We start from the raw sequence: 16,031 nt of genomic DNA, 5'->3' as shown, positions 1-16,031 counted from the left end.
GGTCAGATGTTACATACAGGGCACTCAGAAAGTATTCAGACCCCACATTTTCTTACGTTACAGCCTTATTCTAAAATTGATTACATTCTTTTCCCCCCTCATCAATCTACACACAACACCCTATGATGACAAAGCAAAAACAGATTGTTTGACATTTTGGAAAATGGAAATCTCACAATTTACATAAGTATTCAGACCCTTTATTCAGTACTTTGTTGAAGCACCTTTGGTAGCGATTGCAGCCTTGAGTATGATGCTACAAGCTTGGCACACCTGTATTTGGGGTTAGGGTTAGGGTTCTCACATTCTTCTCTGCAGATCCTCTCAAGCTCTGCCAGGTTGGATGGGGAGTGTCCCTGCACAGCTATTTCAAGTCTTTCCAAAGATGTTCGATTGGGTTCAAGTCCGGACTCTGGCTGGGCCACTTAAAGACATTCAGAGACTTGTCCCGAAGCCACTCCTGCGTTGTCTTGGCTTAGGGTCATTATCCTGTTGGAAGATGAACCTTCGCCCCAGTCTGAGGTCCTGAGCACTCTGGAGCAGGTTTTCATCAAGGATCTCTGTACTTTGCTCCGTTCATCTTTCCCTCGATCCTGACTAGTCTCCCAGTCCCTGCCACTGAAAAACATCCCCACAGCATGATGCTGCCACCACTGTGCTTCACCGTAGGGATAGTGCCAGGTTTCCTCCAGAAGTGAAGCTTGGCATTCAGGCCAAAGAGTTCAATCTTGGTGCCATCAGACCAGAGAATCTTGCTTCTCATAGTCTGAGAGTCCTTTAGATGCCTTTTGGCAAACTCCAAGCGGGCTGTCATGTGCCTTTTACTGAGGAATGGCTTTCGTCTGGCCCCTCTACCATAAAGGCCTGATTGGTGGAGTGCTGCAGAGATGGTTGTCCTTCTGGAAGGTTTTCCCATCTCCATAGAGGAACTCTGGAGTTCTGTCAGAATGACCATTGGGTTCTTGGTTACCTCCCTGACCAAGGCTCTTCTCCCCCAATTGCTCAGTTTGGCCAGATGGCCAGCTCTAGGAAGAGTCTTGGTGGTTCCAAACTTCATCCATTTAAGAATGATGGAGGGCACTGTGTTCTTGTGGACCTTCAATGTTGCAGACATTTTTTGGTACCCTTCCCCAGATATGTGCCTCGACACAATCCTGTCTCTGAGCTCTACGGACAAATCCTTCAACCTCATGGCTTGGTTTTTGCTCTGACATACACTGTCAACTTTGGGACCTTATATAGACAGGTGTGTGCCTTTCCAAATCATGTCCAATCAATTGAATATATCACAGGTTTGCAAATATTAAAAAAAAACTGTTTTCGCTTTGTCATTATGGGGTACTGTGTATAGATTGATGAGGAAAACATTTAATGTAATCCATTTTAGAATAAGGCTGTAACGTAGCAAAATGTGGAAAAGGTCAAGAGGTCTGAATACTTTCCGAATGCACTGTATGTGTTGTGTTAGTTGAATAATCTTACCAAAGATGATTGATAAATTAAAATTGTTCACTCAGGCCGTTTACCATTGAACTAAAAAAATTCAGGTCCTGTCTACTTAAGAGATGGCTCTCCCATAGACACCGATGCGATAGCAGCTGGGTTTGGTCTACTTAGTTCAGTGACTTCCATTGAAACAGAAAACATTAGGGAGTGGGATGTTCCGCTTCCTCTTCCGTTTCTGTCTTACAGTACAGTGCAGTTGGTTCTTTCATTAAAAGGCTTAGACTATAGCACCTATAGCATTTCCCACCACTGGAAATATATTCCCACTTCAAACATCCAAAGCCAGAGAAAACCACAACTCTTCATTTGTAAAACTTTCTAATTCGCTGTCTTTTAAACATCCAGTTCCTTAGGTTACAAAAATAATTCTTAATTCGCAAATTGACAGTCCTATGTTTTCAAAATGATGTGTCTGCAACCGCCTATACAGTAGACTACGTCCTCAACAAATTGTGGCTAAAAAAGTGTAGCCAGAAAACTTGGTTACTACCGTACTCTAACAGCATAGCTGTTTTTAAAGCAGGCTTTCAGCAGATTGTTTTCTTGTCTTATGTAAGTGCAATATACAGCAAGATTTCATTTGGTATATAGTCATTGGATTTGTGGATTTTATCAAATAACTCTTTTTTGATTCTCATCTTAACGTAGCCCCAAGCATTAATAAAATAAAATAATATTTTAGTTCTCTCTTTAGAACTCTCTTTAAAAAACACATCCTCAAATTATATTTTTTTTGAAAGATTTACATTTAAATAAATAATGTTATACTTAAAAGTGCAAATAATTTCTCAGAGAAAGAATTCTTTGTTTTTTTTAGATATACACAAGTACTGAGAGGACAGACAGAAGACTAGTTGACAGACAATGGTAAATCAGCTTACTTTAGTTGAAGCGAATCACCCATTGGAGAAGGGTATACTTGTATAATGCTATATCTGAACAATAAAAGAATGTTGCAAAACGCTAAAGACTCAGTTTTATACATTTTATACAATCTATTATAAATTCATATGAATTAATTACCCAATGATGAATAATTCATAAAACAATTAAAATTCATAACACAATTATAATTATAACATTGGTAAGTTGATTAAAAAATATATATTATCCCATGACACCGTCACCTTTTTCGTGTCATTGCAAAAAAATAGGATAGGCAAATATACTAGTAAATCTTAGATGTTTGAATTACACATATTTATTCCACAAATTCTACATATTTAACAGATTACACAAATGTATTTAACAAAATACATTATTTAACAAATTAGTCAAAACCTTTTTGAATAGTAGCCAACACATTCATTTCGTTCCTATAATTTACATCTTCATTCATTTTTTTCTTTAAATAATTAGTTGAAAGTGTCAAATAAGTTTGTGTTATATACAGCATAAGTTTGTGTTATATACAGCATAAGTTTGTGTTATATACAGCATAAGTTTGTGTTATATACAGCATAAGTTTGTGTTATATACAGCATAAGTTTGTGTTATATAAGTTTGTGTTATATACAGCATAAGTTTGTGTTATATACAGCATAAGTTTGTGTTATATACAGCATAAGTTTGTGTTATATACACAGCATAAGTTTGTGTTATATACAGCATAAGTTTGTGAAATATTTGTTAAAATTGTATCAGTGATGTTTGATGTCCTTTACCCTAATGACAGGTCATGTGATCATGTAGTGTTATCCATAGAGTAATGTTTACCCTATAGGAAAATCTCAGTTGGATTCCTTAATTCCTTGCATCCTCTCCTCCGTCCTCTCCTCGCCTCCTTTAATAAAAGGTAAAAGGTCATCAAGAAGAGGAGGCGAGGAGAGGAAACATGGGCCTTTTCTCATTTGTGAAAAAGTCCGTCCTCCACCCTCTCCGATCCTGCCTCTCTCCTCTGTGTCCTAAGCGAAAGAGTTTTGAAATCTTCCACACCCCCTTTGAATCAGCTTTTGTTTTGTCGGAGAAGAGCATGCACATGTTTAAAAACAATATGTTACTTATCATTTTATCTGTAACATTTTTAAAATTTAAAGAGTATGTGGAGAAGTGTCTAATTTCATACAAGCACATTTCCGTCCACGTTCTTCTCCTTGCTGCCTCTCCTTGATTACCTTTGTCCTTTTTTAAAAGGAGGCAAGAGAGGACAGAGGAGAGAGGACAGCAGGAGTTGAACAAATTCAATTGAGAAAAGGCCATGGAAACAACTGTGCTTGCATGAAATAAGACTCTCCTTCTCCTCTAGCATGCCATCGGTAAATTATGATTTAAATCCTAAAACAAATGAATCCTAAAGAAAATGGTTAAGAAAATACATCTAGCTAGTTGTGCTAGACATTTTATAGATAAAAAGATACGTAGCATATCGTTTTTAAATGTGTGCATGCTTTTCACCTCAGAGAATATGTTTCAAAGGGTTTGTGGCGGATTTTAAAACTCTTCCATTTAGGATACACCAGAGCATCCTCTGCCAGAAGAAGGCAGTCGAGGAGAGGAGCAAACTACTCTCTGTTCACCTATTAACTAATTGATGCTCTCCTACATTTGGCAACCACTTATCGGTTTTCATGGGTCACATTGGAAAGGAGGACAGATGAGTCGAGGAGAGGACGCACTTTTGCCCTATTGAGAATATCTCCCCATGACAGATGAACACTGGATCTGAGAGCAGCAGAGGGTTGATGACACACACACACACACACACACACACACACACACACACACACACACACACACACACACACACACACACACACACACAGAGTGAAGAGCAAAGTGCTCATCCCATGTGTTCCTCAAAGAGTTCAGGTTACAACTGGGAGGCATCTTGGGAATGGAGCTCGGCACAGACCGTGGATAACTGCTTTAACACCAGCCAGCATCATGTGTGGTCCCAACGGAATTCTGTGTGTGTGTGTGTGTGTGTGTGTGTGTGTGTGTGTGTGTGTGTGTGTTGACAGATAACAGAAGCCAATGCCAAATGTCGAACAACACTAATTGCACTGGTATAAATGAATCATAATATTTCAGTGTCATATAAAGTCATTAGACATATTAAAGTGTAGGACACCAGTGAAACAGTACAGAATCATTTAGTTAACCGGTGGTGTGAAATCTATTTAGTATGTGTGGAGCAGTAGGCTTTCACGGCTGGTCATGTGGCTGTTGTGATGTCATCGGCAATATTTTGGGCCCCAAATGCATCTGGGCAGGCATGAAAAATCATGTTGGTGTGTTTCTATGTGTGTGTGTGTGTGTGTGTATGTGTGTGTGTGTGTGAGGTCAAGGATTTCCCTCACTAAAATAAAGGTAATGATAAACTGAAGGCTTATGGAGTCAATGCCTGAGAAAACTACACATATAATAATAATTCATTCTGAACTACAGTTTTATTTGACCATTTTTATTAATTTAATGGAGGTAGTGGCGCCTTAATAAAGGGGCATTCCATGTAATTAGACAAGGAAGGGGATGGACAATACATGGCTAATTAAGCATAGCTATGTCCATTAAACATTTCACTGGGCAGTTTACTATTAAGGCACAATGCATACAATGATTCATCCCAGTAATGATATATCTGATGATAATATAATTGAATGGTACCCCACAACAGGTCCAAAACAAGTGCTATGGCATATCAGCACTGGTTAGGCCTCCTCATAGTGGGTGATCCTCAACATGTTAAGGCTGAGAAATGCAGATAACTGTGAGGGATAGCTAATGCTCATTCATCGCTCATCTCACACATTGGTTCTGGGCTCTTTAGCAAGGACTGAATGGTTCCTTTGTTGAACTCCTATTTGTCATCTTCCCACTTCTAGCATAGGGGAGAAATGTGCAGCTTTACTGGAGATCTCCAGTGTGCACAGCTGGTCTGTATAAGCCTACCCAGACACTGACTGATTAACTTACTGCAGGTGCATGACCAGTCAGCGCTGCCCACTCAGTCGCCTGCTCAAACCCAACAGTCACTCTTTATCACCCTACTATACTGCAAGCTTCCCCAAGCCTCTACCATTCACTTTACTGTATGTTGTTCTAGATGCAGCAGTCACACACAGCCAAGACGTGATATGGAATTGGATAGCACCGAGCAGGGATGTCAGTGCTTTTTGGAAACCAGTCAGTGGATTAACCTGGCAAAGTAATTAGGTTGGTTTGAAAAGTAAGACAGCATGGTATACGAGAGTATACCATGAGAGTATACGACAACAAACACTTCAGACTACTCCTCTCTTTCCCCATCTGCCAAAGTGAAACCCACCCACCCAGACACTGATGAAGGTCGATCACTGTCTATCACTGTGCCTTGATGATACACTCTGGTTTATAGCCCTGATCTATGAATACCAGTACATGTGCACCTCAAAGGTTGATAGACTGCCTCAGCCTCGGTGGTGGACTTGGAGTCTGCGCTCACATGTGGAATCCATTACATAGTTGCAAGAAACAGATTTTCTTTCGGCAACTCTTTTGATGTTGAGGAGAGAAAGAAAGTTCAACTACGTGTTTGTGCCCTGAGGTGTTTGCGTATAAACAGAGTAACCATTCGTTTGTGGAGTTGTAAATCATGCTTACCTATTTCTCAGAGCTGATCTGTTGTTTGTAGAGGATGTGCTGTATAGAACGGGTTATTGACGGTCAGACAGAGCGGAGGTTAAGATGAGAGTCTGTGTGGTCTGCTTAACACCTTACATGTGTTTCACATGAACCTCTGCATACAGGGGTGAGACAACATGAAAAATACAAACATATCCAAATATGGAGGTCTATACTGTCAACAGGGTTACACTGTCTTTACACTTCAAAAAAACTACAATACTAAAACTGGTTCGTTTTAGTATTGAATATGTACTATAATATTTTGTTTACAGTTTCAGTAATTATTCTGTAATGACACATAGATCTTTAATACATAAAAAAACGGTCATTTTGAATACATTAAGGTGACTCACACTAACAACAATGCAAAAATAGCTAAATAAACGGACAGAATTCTGTACATTCTCTGAACCAATATGTATTGGTTCAGAGAACCTTAATTGGGGAGGACGGGCTCGTGGTAATGGCTGGAGCAGAATAGGTAGAATGGTATTAAGTAAATCAAACACATTGGTTTCCATGTGTTTGATGCCATTCCATTCACTCCGTTCCAACCATTATTATGAGCTGTCCTGCCCTCAGCAGCCTCCACTGTTTTATTTACTTACAACTGAAATATACCAGAGATCCTTTTCTTTGTCAAAACACTCTGGGGTTGATTCATTCAGAGAGTGTGTGCAGTAAAAAAACAAATAAACAAAGGATTCACACCGCCTTCAACTTCAACCTTAGCAGTCGACCTTAACCTTCAGCCACTGAGGGAACGTGGCAAAGGTCAAACAGAGATGGAATGAGTTTTAGGCTTGTGAATCTGGGCACGTCTGACCCAAACCATGTCTAATAGTCCTCAACCCAGGAGGATGGCCTTTACCTGTCTACTTTTAGACCTCCTAACACACACACACACACACACACACACACACACACACACACACACACACACACACACACACACACACACACACACACACACACACACACACACACACACACACTCTATAAGACTGCATTGTAATGATCCCTTGTGATCATATGCATGCGAACACAGGCACACACACAATAGGCATTTACAGCAGAATAGGCAGATGCCACAGTGCAGTTCTAATTTCACCTGAGGGGCTTGAGCATTCCACTCCATTCAGTCAAACAGTCAAACACATGACAAGGGGAGTGTTTCAATTCAGCTTGATTATTATAATATTTTTTTTTAATCAGCTAGGTCACCTGTGATAGAAGTCAGTATTCAAAGTCCATCCATGTCTGAGGACGTCAGGAGATGACGTGTAAACTGGCCACTAGGGGCAACAGTGAGCTTTATTACCATTAAGAATGCTTGGGTTGTGCGAGGGCATTGGTGATGGCGGATGGGCGTAAGCAGTCGCCTCTGATTCCAAACATTGCAAGTTTGAATCCAGTGATAGATTATATTTTAGTTTTGAGCCTATCACAAACCTTAACCATTCAGAGTTAATGCCTAAACTTAACCTTAAACACCTTGGAATTAGACGTTTGGAACAACTTCGAAATTTGATATAGATGAATGTCTAATTCTGGTGTGAGAGCTGGTAGAAAAAAATGGATCCGAAAGTTACCTCTCACTGGGCACACCACGTCATTTCAACATGGAGAATGTGGTCTTATTTGGTAGATACATTGATCAATGAGATTCCAAACTATTTCCACCTACTCAACAAGCCTAAAGTTTGATTCCCAATGTTGTCACTATGGTTTCAACCATCTAAAAGCACACCAAAGTTCAAAAATGGGAATACAATGTTAGATATTTTGTTTATTTATAAAACGTGTTATCACTGTGCTTAATCTGATAGCAAAACCTACCTGGATTGAAGATAGTTGTGATTACATTCAAGTACCTGGTCCAAGTGATCAATGCCGTTTGAGATTCTGTGCATGCTTTCTATGATAAGATTTGTTTTGCTACAGTAACCTCAAAATGTGAAAGCATTAGGCTATTAACTGTCTTACAAAAGTAAACTTAACAAAAATATAAACGCAACATGTAAAGTGTTGAATGTTTCACGAGCTGAAATAAAAGATCCCAGAAATGTTCCATACCCACAAAAAGCTTATTTCTATATTTTCTTTGCAGAAGTCCATGTTAGTGAGCATTTCTCCTGCCAAGATAATCCATCCACCTGACAGGTGTGGCATATCAAGAAGCTGATTAAACAGCATGATCATTACACAGGTGCACCACACAGATGTCTGAAGTTGAGGGAGAGTGCAATTGTAATTCTGATTTAAGGAATGTCCACCAGAGCCGTTGCCATATAATTTCATGTTCATTTCTCTACCATAAGCCGCCTCCAATGTCGTTTTAGATAATTTAGCAGTACGTCCGACCGGACTCACAACCGTAGACCACGTGTATGGCGTCGTGTTGGCGAGCGGTTTGCTGATGTCAACATTGTGAACAGAGTGCCCCATGGTGGAAATGGGGTTATGGTATGGGTAGGCATTTTGAATGCACAGAGATACCGTGACAAGATCCTGAGGCCCATTGTCATGCCATTCATCAGCTGTCATCAACTCATGTTTCAGCATGATAATGCACGGCCCCATGTAGCAAAGATCTGTACACAATTCCTTGAAGCTGAAAATCTCCCAGTTCTTTCATGGACTGCATACTCACCAGACATGTCACCCATTGAGGACGTTTGGGATGCTCTGGATCGACGTGTACGACAGTGTGTTCCAGTTCCCACCAATATCCAGAATCTTCGCACAGCCATTGAAGAGGAGTGGGACAGCATTTCACAGGCCACAATCAACAGCCTGATCAACTCTAAGTGAAGGAGATGTGTCGAGCTGCATGAGGCAAATGGTGGTACACCAGATACTGACTGGTTTTCTGATCCACGCCCCTACCTTTTTTTTTAAGGTATCTGTGACCAACAGATGCATACCTGTATTCCCAGTCATGTGATATCCATAGATTAGGGCCTAATTTATTTATTTAAATTGACTGATTTCCTTATATGAAATTGTTGCATGTTGCATTTATATTTTTGTTCAGTATAATATTGAATTGTGTTTGGTTGACAATGCAACCAAATATCAACATTTAAAGGAGCTGTATCTACTGCTTGGACAGTTCCATCTGAGTTACTGGCTTTATCCTATTCTTTCATTTATATTTTTGGTAGAGATGGAGATGTGAATCGAACATATTTATTATTAACTTGTAGATGCCATTTGAAATCAACCAACACTTGAAACCCTAGGCCTATACAGTGCATTTGGGAAAGTACTCAGAACTCTTGACTTTTCCACATTTTGTTACAGCCTTATTCTAAAATTGATTAAAAAAAATAATTCCCCTCAATCTACAGACAATACCCCAAAGACAAAGTGAAAACATGTTTAGGCATTTTTGCAAATGTATTAAAAATAAAAAACATAAATACCTTATTTGCATAAGTATTCAGACCCTTTGCTATGAGAATCGAAATTGAGCTCAGGTGCATCCTGTTTCCATTGATCATCCTTCTATTTCTACAACTTGGGGTCAACCTGTGGTAAATTCAATTGATTGGACATGATCTGGAAAGGCACACACCTGTCTATCTAAGGTTCCAAAGTTGACAGTGTATGTCAGAGCCAAAACCAAGCCATTAGGTCGAAGGAACTGTCCGTAGAGCTCTGAGACAGGATTGTGTCGAGGCACATATCTGGGGAAGAGTAACAACACATTTCTGCAGCATTGAAGGTGCCTAAGAACACAGTTGCCAACATCATTCTAAAATGGAAGAAGTTTGGAACCACCAAGGCTCTTTCATAGAGCTGGCCATCCAGCCAAACTGAGCAATCGGGTAGATGGGCCTTGGTCCGGGAGGTGACCAAGAACCCGATGGACACTCTGACAGAGCTCCAGAGTTCCTCTATGGAGATGGGAGAACCTTCCAGAAGGACAACTATCTCTGCAGCACTCCACCAACCAGATCTTTAAGTTAGAGTAGTCAGACGGAAGCCACACCTCAGTAAAAGGCACATGACAGTCCACTTGGAGTTTGCCAAAAGCCACCTAAAGGACTGTCAGACTATGAGAAACAAGATTCTCCGGTCTGATGAAGCCAAGATTGCTCTTTGGCCTGAATGCCAAGTGTCACGTCTGGAGGAAACCTGGCACTATCCCAACGGTGAAGGATGGTGGTGGCAGCATCATGCTGTGGGGATGTTTTTCAGCTGCAGTGACTGGGAGACTAGTCAGGATCTAGGGAAAGATGAACGGAGCAAAGTACAGAGAGATCCTTGATGAAAACCTGCTCCAGAGCACTCAGCACCTCAGACTGGGGCGAAGGTTCACGTTCCAACAGGACAACCACCCTAAGCACACAGCCAAGACAATGCAGGAGTGGCTTCGGGGACAAGTCTCTGAATGTCCTTGTGTGGCCCAGCCAGAGACAGGACTTGTACCAGATCAAACATCTCTGGAGAGACCTGAAAATAGCTGTGTGTATTCTTCACATCACAATACGTAGACAAATTACACTGAAACAATGTTGATTTAACCATTTTGTGCCCAGTGGGCTAAGTGTACGTGCATGGGAGTAGCCTGCCTCCATCGGTGAGCAAAGGGCCGTTTACCCTGAGTTTGTACTCACTCGCACTACCATGGGTGGGCAATTCCAGTCCTTGAGGGCCTGATTGGTGTCACACTTTTTCTCCATCCCTAGCAAACACAGCTGATGAATCAAATTGTATTCTAAACTGAAGATCATGATTAGGTGATTATTGGAGTCAGGTGTGTTAGTTGGGGCTGAGGCAAACCTGTGACACCAATCAGACCCTCCCGGACTGGAATTGCCCACCCCTGCCCTAGACCATAGTCTTAAATGGTACCCATATCTTGTCAGTGCCCCTCAGGTACAATAACATCAGCCAGGTTGTTCAAGATTGACGTCAAAATTGGACGTCTGTTCATGTCCTGAGTACGACGGGAAACGCCTTCAAAACCGTCCACTTGGGGCAACAGTGAGCGCCATTCATGTTGAGTATGGTTGGGTTTTGCTGGGGCATTGTGGATGGTGTAACCCCATGACTCTGGCTCAAAAGGTTGTGTGTTCCATCCCAGTCTTGGGCACAGTTTTTTTATTTTTGGTTTTAACCCTGTGCCAAATCTTAACACTAACCTTAACCATTCGGAATGAGCGCCTATAGTTAACTTCAAAATTTGACATTTGGAGAACTTAGATGAGCTTCTAATTATGCAGAGAGACAGTGAGAGGTTGTTGAATAAGATATCATACTAGTCTGTCTGCCTGCTTGAGGTCAGCCTTTTAGAGTAAGGTTCATATGCTACACACACACACACACACACACACACACACACACACACACACACACACATATACATACAGAGTTAGGGTGACCATATTTAAAATACCCAAAATGCGGGACAATATTGTGATTTTGTGGGACATTCGTGGGACAGTGTAGCCTATATGAATAAAATCATGTATAATAACTATTTAGTCATTATGTGATCTTCCAAGACATTGATTCAACTTTGAACTAACTTTACTAAACAAGCACTATTGTGAGAAGTGGCGGAGAAATATGATTGGTTGATGATAGGCCTATGACATTGGCCTATATCTCATCTTGCGCTGGACAGAATGTCAGTTCTCACTAACAATTAAAGAAGTGCTAAACATCACAAGTAGGTTTAGGCTACCACATCCTCATGATATACACTACCTTTCAAAAGTTTAGTGTCACTTAGAAATGTCCTTGATTTTTGAAAGAAAAACTTTTTTGTCCATTAAAATAACATCAAATTGATCAGAAATACAGTGTAGAGATTGTTAATGTTGTAAATGACTATTGTAGCTGGAAAGAGCAGATTTGTTATGGAATATTTACATAGGCCCATTATCAGCAACCATCACTCCTGTGTTCCAATGGCACGTTGTGTTAGCTAATCCAAGTTGATCATTTTCAAAGGCTAATTGATCATTAGAAAACCCTTTTGCAATTATGTTAGCACAGCTGAAAACTGTTGTTCTGATTGAAGAAGCAATAAAACTGGACTTCTTTAGACTAGTTGAGTATCTGGAGCATCAGCATTTGTGGGTTCGATTACAGGCTCAAAATGGCCAGAAACAAATAACTTTCTTCTGAAACTCATCAGTTTAAGCCTCCACAGCTTCAGAATAACAAAGATATTTTAGGGACATGTCTGCTCTTCTGGTGTCAGGGCACCAGGTATCTAAACATTGCCAGAGTTCATTTGGACTAACATTGCATCATGTGATGTCTTTTTCATAATGCACAGCAGACCATTGCAAAAGAACGTGGTCCAAAAATGATTTTGTTCAATATAAAATACATTTTCTCTGTATTTTGTTAGGAATATAGGCATGGACATTGATACACCTTTCACTTAAATGTGTTTGATTTATGGTAAATTTAAAACAGCTTCTAAGATTGAGCAATGAGGTGGTGCTGAGTTGAGTTCTGCATTGCTGAGCTGATATTTTGTGTTCAAAGGTATGTCTGTGACGGTGAGAAAGGGAAGAGGCAAAACTACATTGGCACACATAATTCTGTCAGATTACTGGTGACAGGGACGCAAATAGTTCTCAAACCTTCAAGAGCATGTGACCTTCATATCGCTAACACTCTGACACTCCATGTAGGGTAACCACGTCTCAGAATACGCCACAAAGTCCCGCGTTTTGGCCCTTTGTCTCGCGTCCTGCAACCAAACAATCATGTCTTGTACTTTATCAACAAATTTAAACACCACTAATTTAGAAAATAAAGGTTGATTTGTCCATTATTTCAGTCACATTCCGACCCGTCTCTTGCAGTCACGTTGCACTTATGAAAACATATTCACTACCGTTCAAAAGTTTGGGGTCACTTAGAAATGTCCTTGTTTTTGAAAGAAAATAAAATTTGTCCATTAAATCGGAAATACAGTGTAGACAATGTTAATGTAGTAAATTATTATTGTAGCTGGAAACAGAGTTTTTAATGGAATATCTACATGGGCATACAGAGGCCCTATTATCAGCAACCATCACTCCTCTGTTCCAATGGCACGTTGTGTTAGCTAATCCATGTTTATCATTTTAAAAGGCTAATTGATAATTAGAAAAACATTTTGCAATTATGTTAGCACAGCTGAAAACTGTTGTACTGATTAAAGAAGCAATCAAACTTGCCTTCTTTAGACTAGTTGAGTATCTGGTGCATCAGCATTTGTGGGTTTGATTACAGGCTCAAAATGGCCGGAAACAAATAACTTTCTTCTGAAACTTGTCAGTTTATTTTTGTTCTGAGAAATGAAGGCTATTCCATGCGAGAAATTGCCAAGAAGCTGAAGATCTCATACAACGCTGTAAGATCTCGTAAAACTACTCCCTTCACAGAACAGCGCAAACTGGCTCTAACCAGAATAGAAAGAGGAGTGGGAGGCCCCGGTGTTGAGCAAGAGGACAAGTATATTAGTGTCTAGTTTGAGAAACAGGCACCTCTTTAAATAGTACCAGCAAAACACCACTCTCAACGTCAACAGTGAAGAGGCGACTCCGGGATGCTGGCCTTCTAGGCAGAGTTGCAAAGAAAAAGCCATATCTCAGACTGGCCAATCAAAAGAAAAGATTAAGATGGGCAAAAGAACAGACACTGGACAGCAATATGGCTTTTCCTTTGCACCTCTGGTTAGATGGCCAGCATCCCGGTGTCGCCTCTTCACTGTTGACATTGAGACTGGTGTTTTGCGGGTACTGTTTAATGAAGCTGCCAGTTGAGGACTTGTGAGGCGCCTGTTTCTCAAACTAGACACTCCAATGTTCTTGTCCTCTTGCTCAGATGTGCACCGGGGCCTCCCACTCCTTTATATTCTGGTTAGAGCCAGTTTGCTTTGTTCTGTGAAGGGAGTAGTACACAGCGTTGTACAAGATCTTCAGTTTCTTGGCAATTTCTCGCATGGAATAGCCTTCATGTCTCAGAACAATTATAGACTGACGTGTTTCAGAAGAAAGTTATTTGTTTCCGGCCATTTTGAGCCTGTAATCAAGCAGCAGATTTCAGCTGTGCTAACATACTTGCAAAATGGTTTTCTAATGATCAATTAGCCTTTTAAAATGACAAACTTGGATTAGCTAACACAACGTGCCATTGGAACACAGGAGTGATGGTTGCTGATAATGGGCCTCTGTATGCCTATGTAGATATTCCATAAAAAATCTGCCGTTTCCAGTGTTAACAATGTCTCCACTATTTCTGATAAATTAATGTTATTTTAATGGACAAATTGCTTTTCTTTCAAAAACAACATTTCTTAGTGACCCCAAACTTTTGAATGGTAGTGTAAATATTTTCATAAGCGCAATGTGACTGCAAGAGACAGGTCGGAATGTCTGACTGAAATAACGGCCAAATCAGCCTTTTTTTTCCTAAATTAGTGGTGTTTAAATTTGTTGATAAAATACGGGACATGATTGTTTGGTTGCAGGACGCGAGACAAAGGGCCAAAACGTGGGACTTTGTGGCATATTCTGAGACGTGGTTACCCTACATGGAGTGTCAGAGTGTTAGCGATATGAAGGTCACATGCTCTTGAAGGTTTGAGAACTATTTGCGTCCCTGTCACCAGTAATCTGACAGAATTATGTGTGCCAATGTAGTTTTGCCTCTTCCCTTTCTCACCGTCACAGACATACCTTTGAACACAAAATATCAGCTCAGCAATGCAGAACTCAACTCAGCACCACCTCATTGCTCAATCTTAGAAGCTGTTTTACATTTACCATAAATCAAACACATACATTTTTTAAGTGAAAGGCGTATCAATGTCCATGCCTATATTCCTAACAAAATACAGATAAAATGTATTTATATTGAACAAAATCATTTTTGGACCACATTCTTTTGCAATGGTCTGCTGTACATTATGAAAAAGACATCACATGATGCAATGTTAGTCCAAATGAACTCTGGCAATGTTTAGATACCCGATGCCCTGAGACCAGAAATGCATACATGTCCCTAAAATATCTTTCTGTTATTCAGAAGCTATGGAGGCTTAGATTCCACTGTATGCCTGGTTTTCATAGACACCATGCTCAAAGTGATTTGGCCCAGGAACTTTGGCCATGTAGGAATACTTGGTCAGAAAAAAATACATTTGCTGAAAAATTAGGGGCATTTTTAAAAATATTTACAGCAGACTCATGTCTGACACCCCAGATGAAGAGCAATGCCAGAGTTTTGCCCATACAGAGTAAAATAAATATGAAGACAAGATACATTGAGTTAACGTTGGAGAAAGAGATGGGATCATGTGTCACTCTGCGCCCTTCAGAGGAACCTTGAAAGAAACTCTTATCAGTTAGAGAAGATAAGTTCATTAGGGACATAAACTGGCCAAGTTCGCCTCAACATATTTACACTGCTCTAACAGACATTTCAGATCAACACTTAGAGCTAGCCAGTAGTAAAAGTGAACCTGTCGTTCACTGTCATTCTCTTCAACACCATTACCTATCAACGCATATAACTCTTTGCCAACCATTTAGGCTCCTTTAGGCTGATACTTATTCAAGTTATCTGGCCACATCCAGGAAACAAGTCAGTCAGTGGACATAGAATAGCCATAACAGAGCCGTATGTCTCCGACCCCTACTAGACTACATAAAGTCATAATACACACCTGTCAGAGAGAATGTTAAGTTCATGACACTATGGTGACATCATAGATGCAGAGAGCTACTGTTTGTAAGGGAAGAACAACTACCCCCTCTCATTGAAGCCTTGGAGGTTCAAGACCGACCGCGGTACTGAAGGCATTGTAAGTGTCCCAGGTGTGACGAATGCCCTTAATTACTGTGCATGCTTTTGCCCTAATTGAGTATTCCTAATTGATTGTTTCATGGAGCAATGTGTTT

The sequence above is a fragment of the Salmo salar genome, chromosome ssa25, assembly GCF_905237065.1.
Source record: "Salmo salar chromosome ssa25, Ssal_v3.1, whole genome shotgun sequence".
In the NCBI taxonomy this organism is placed as follows: Eukaryota; Metazoa; Chordata; class Actinopteri; order Salmoniformes; family Salmonidae; genus Salmo; species Salmo salar.
The sequence above is the reverse complement of the archived record's forward strand: the minus strand, read 5'-3'. Positions refer to the sequence as shown.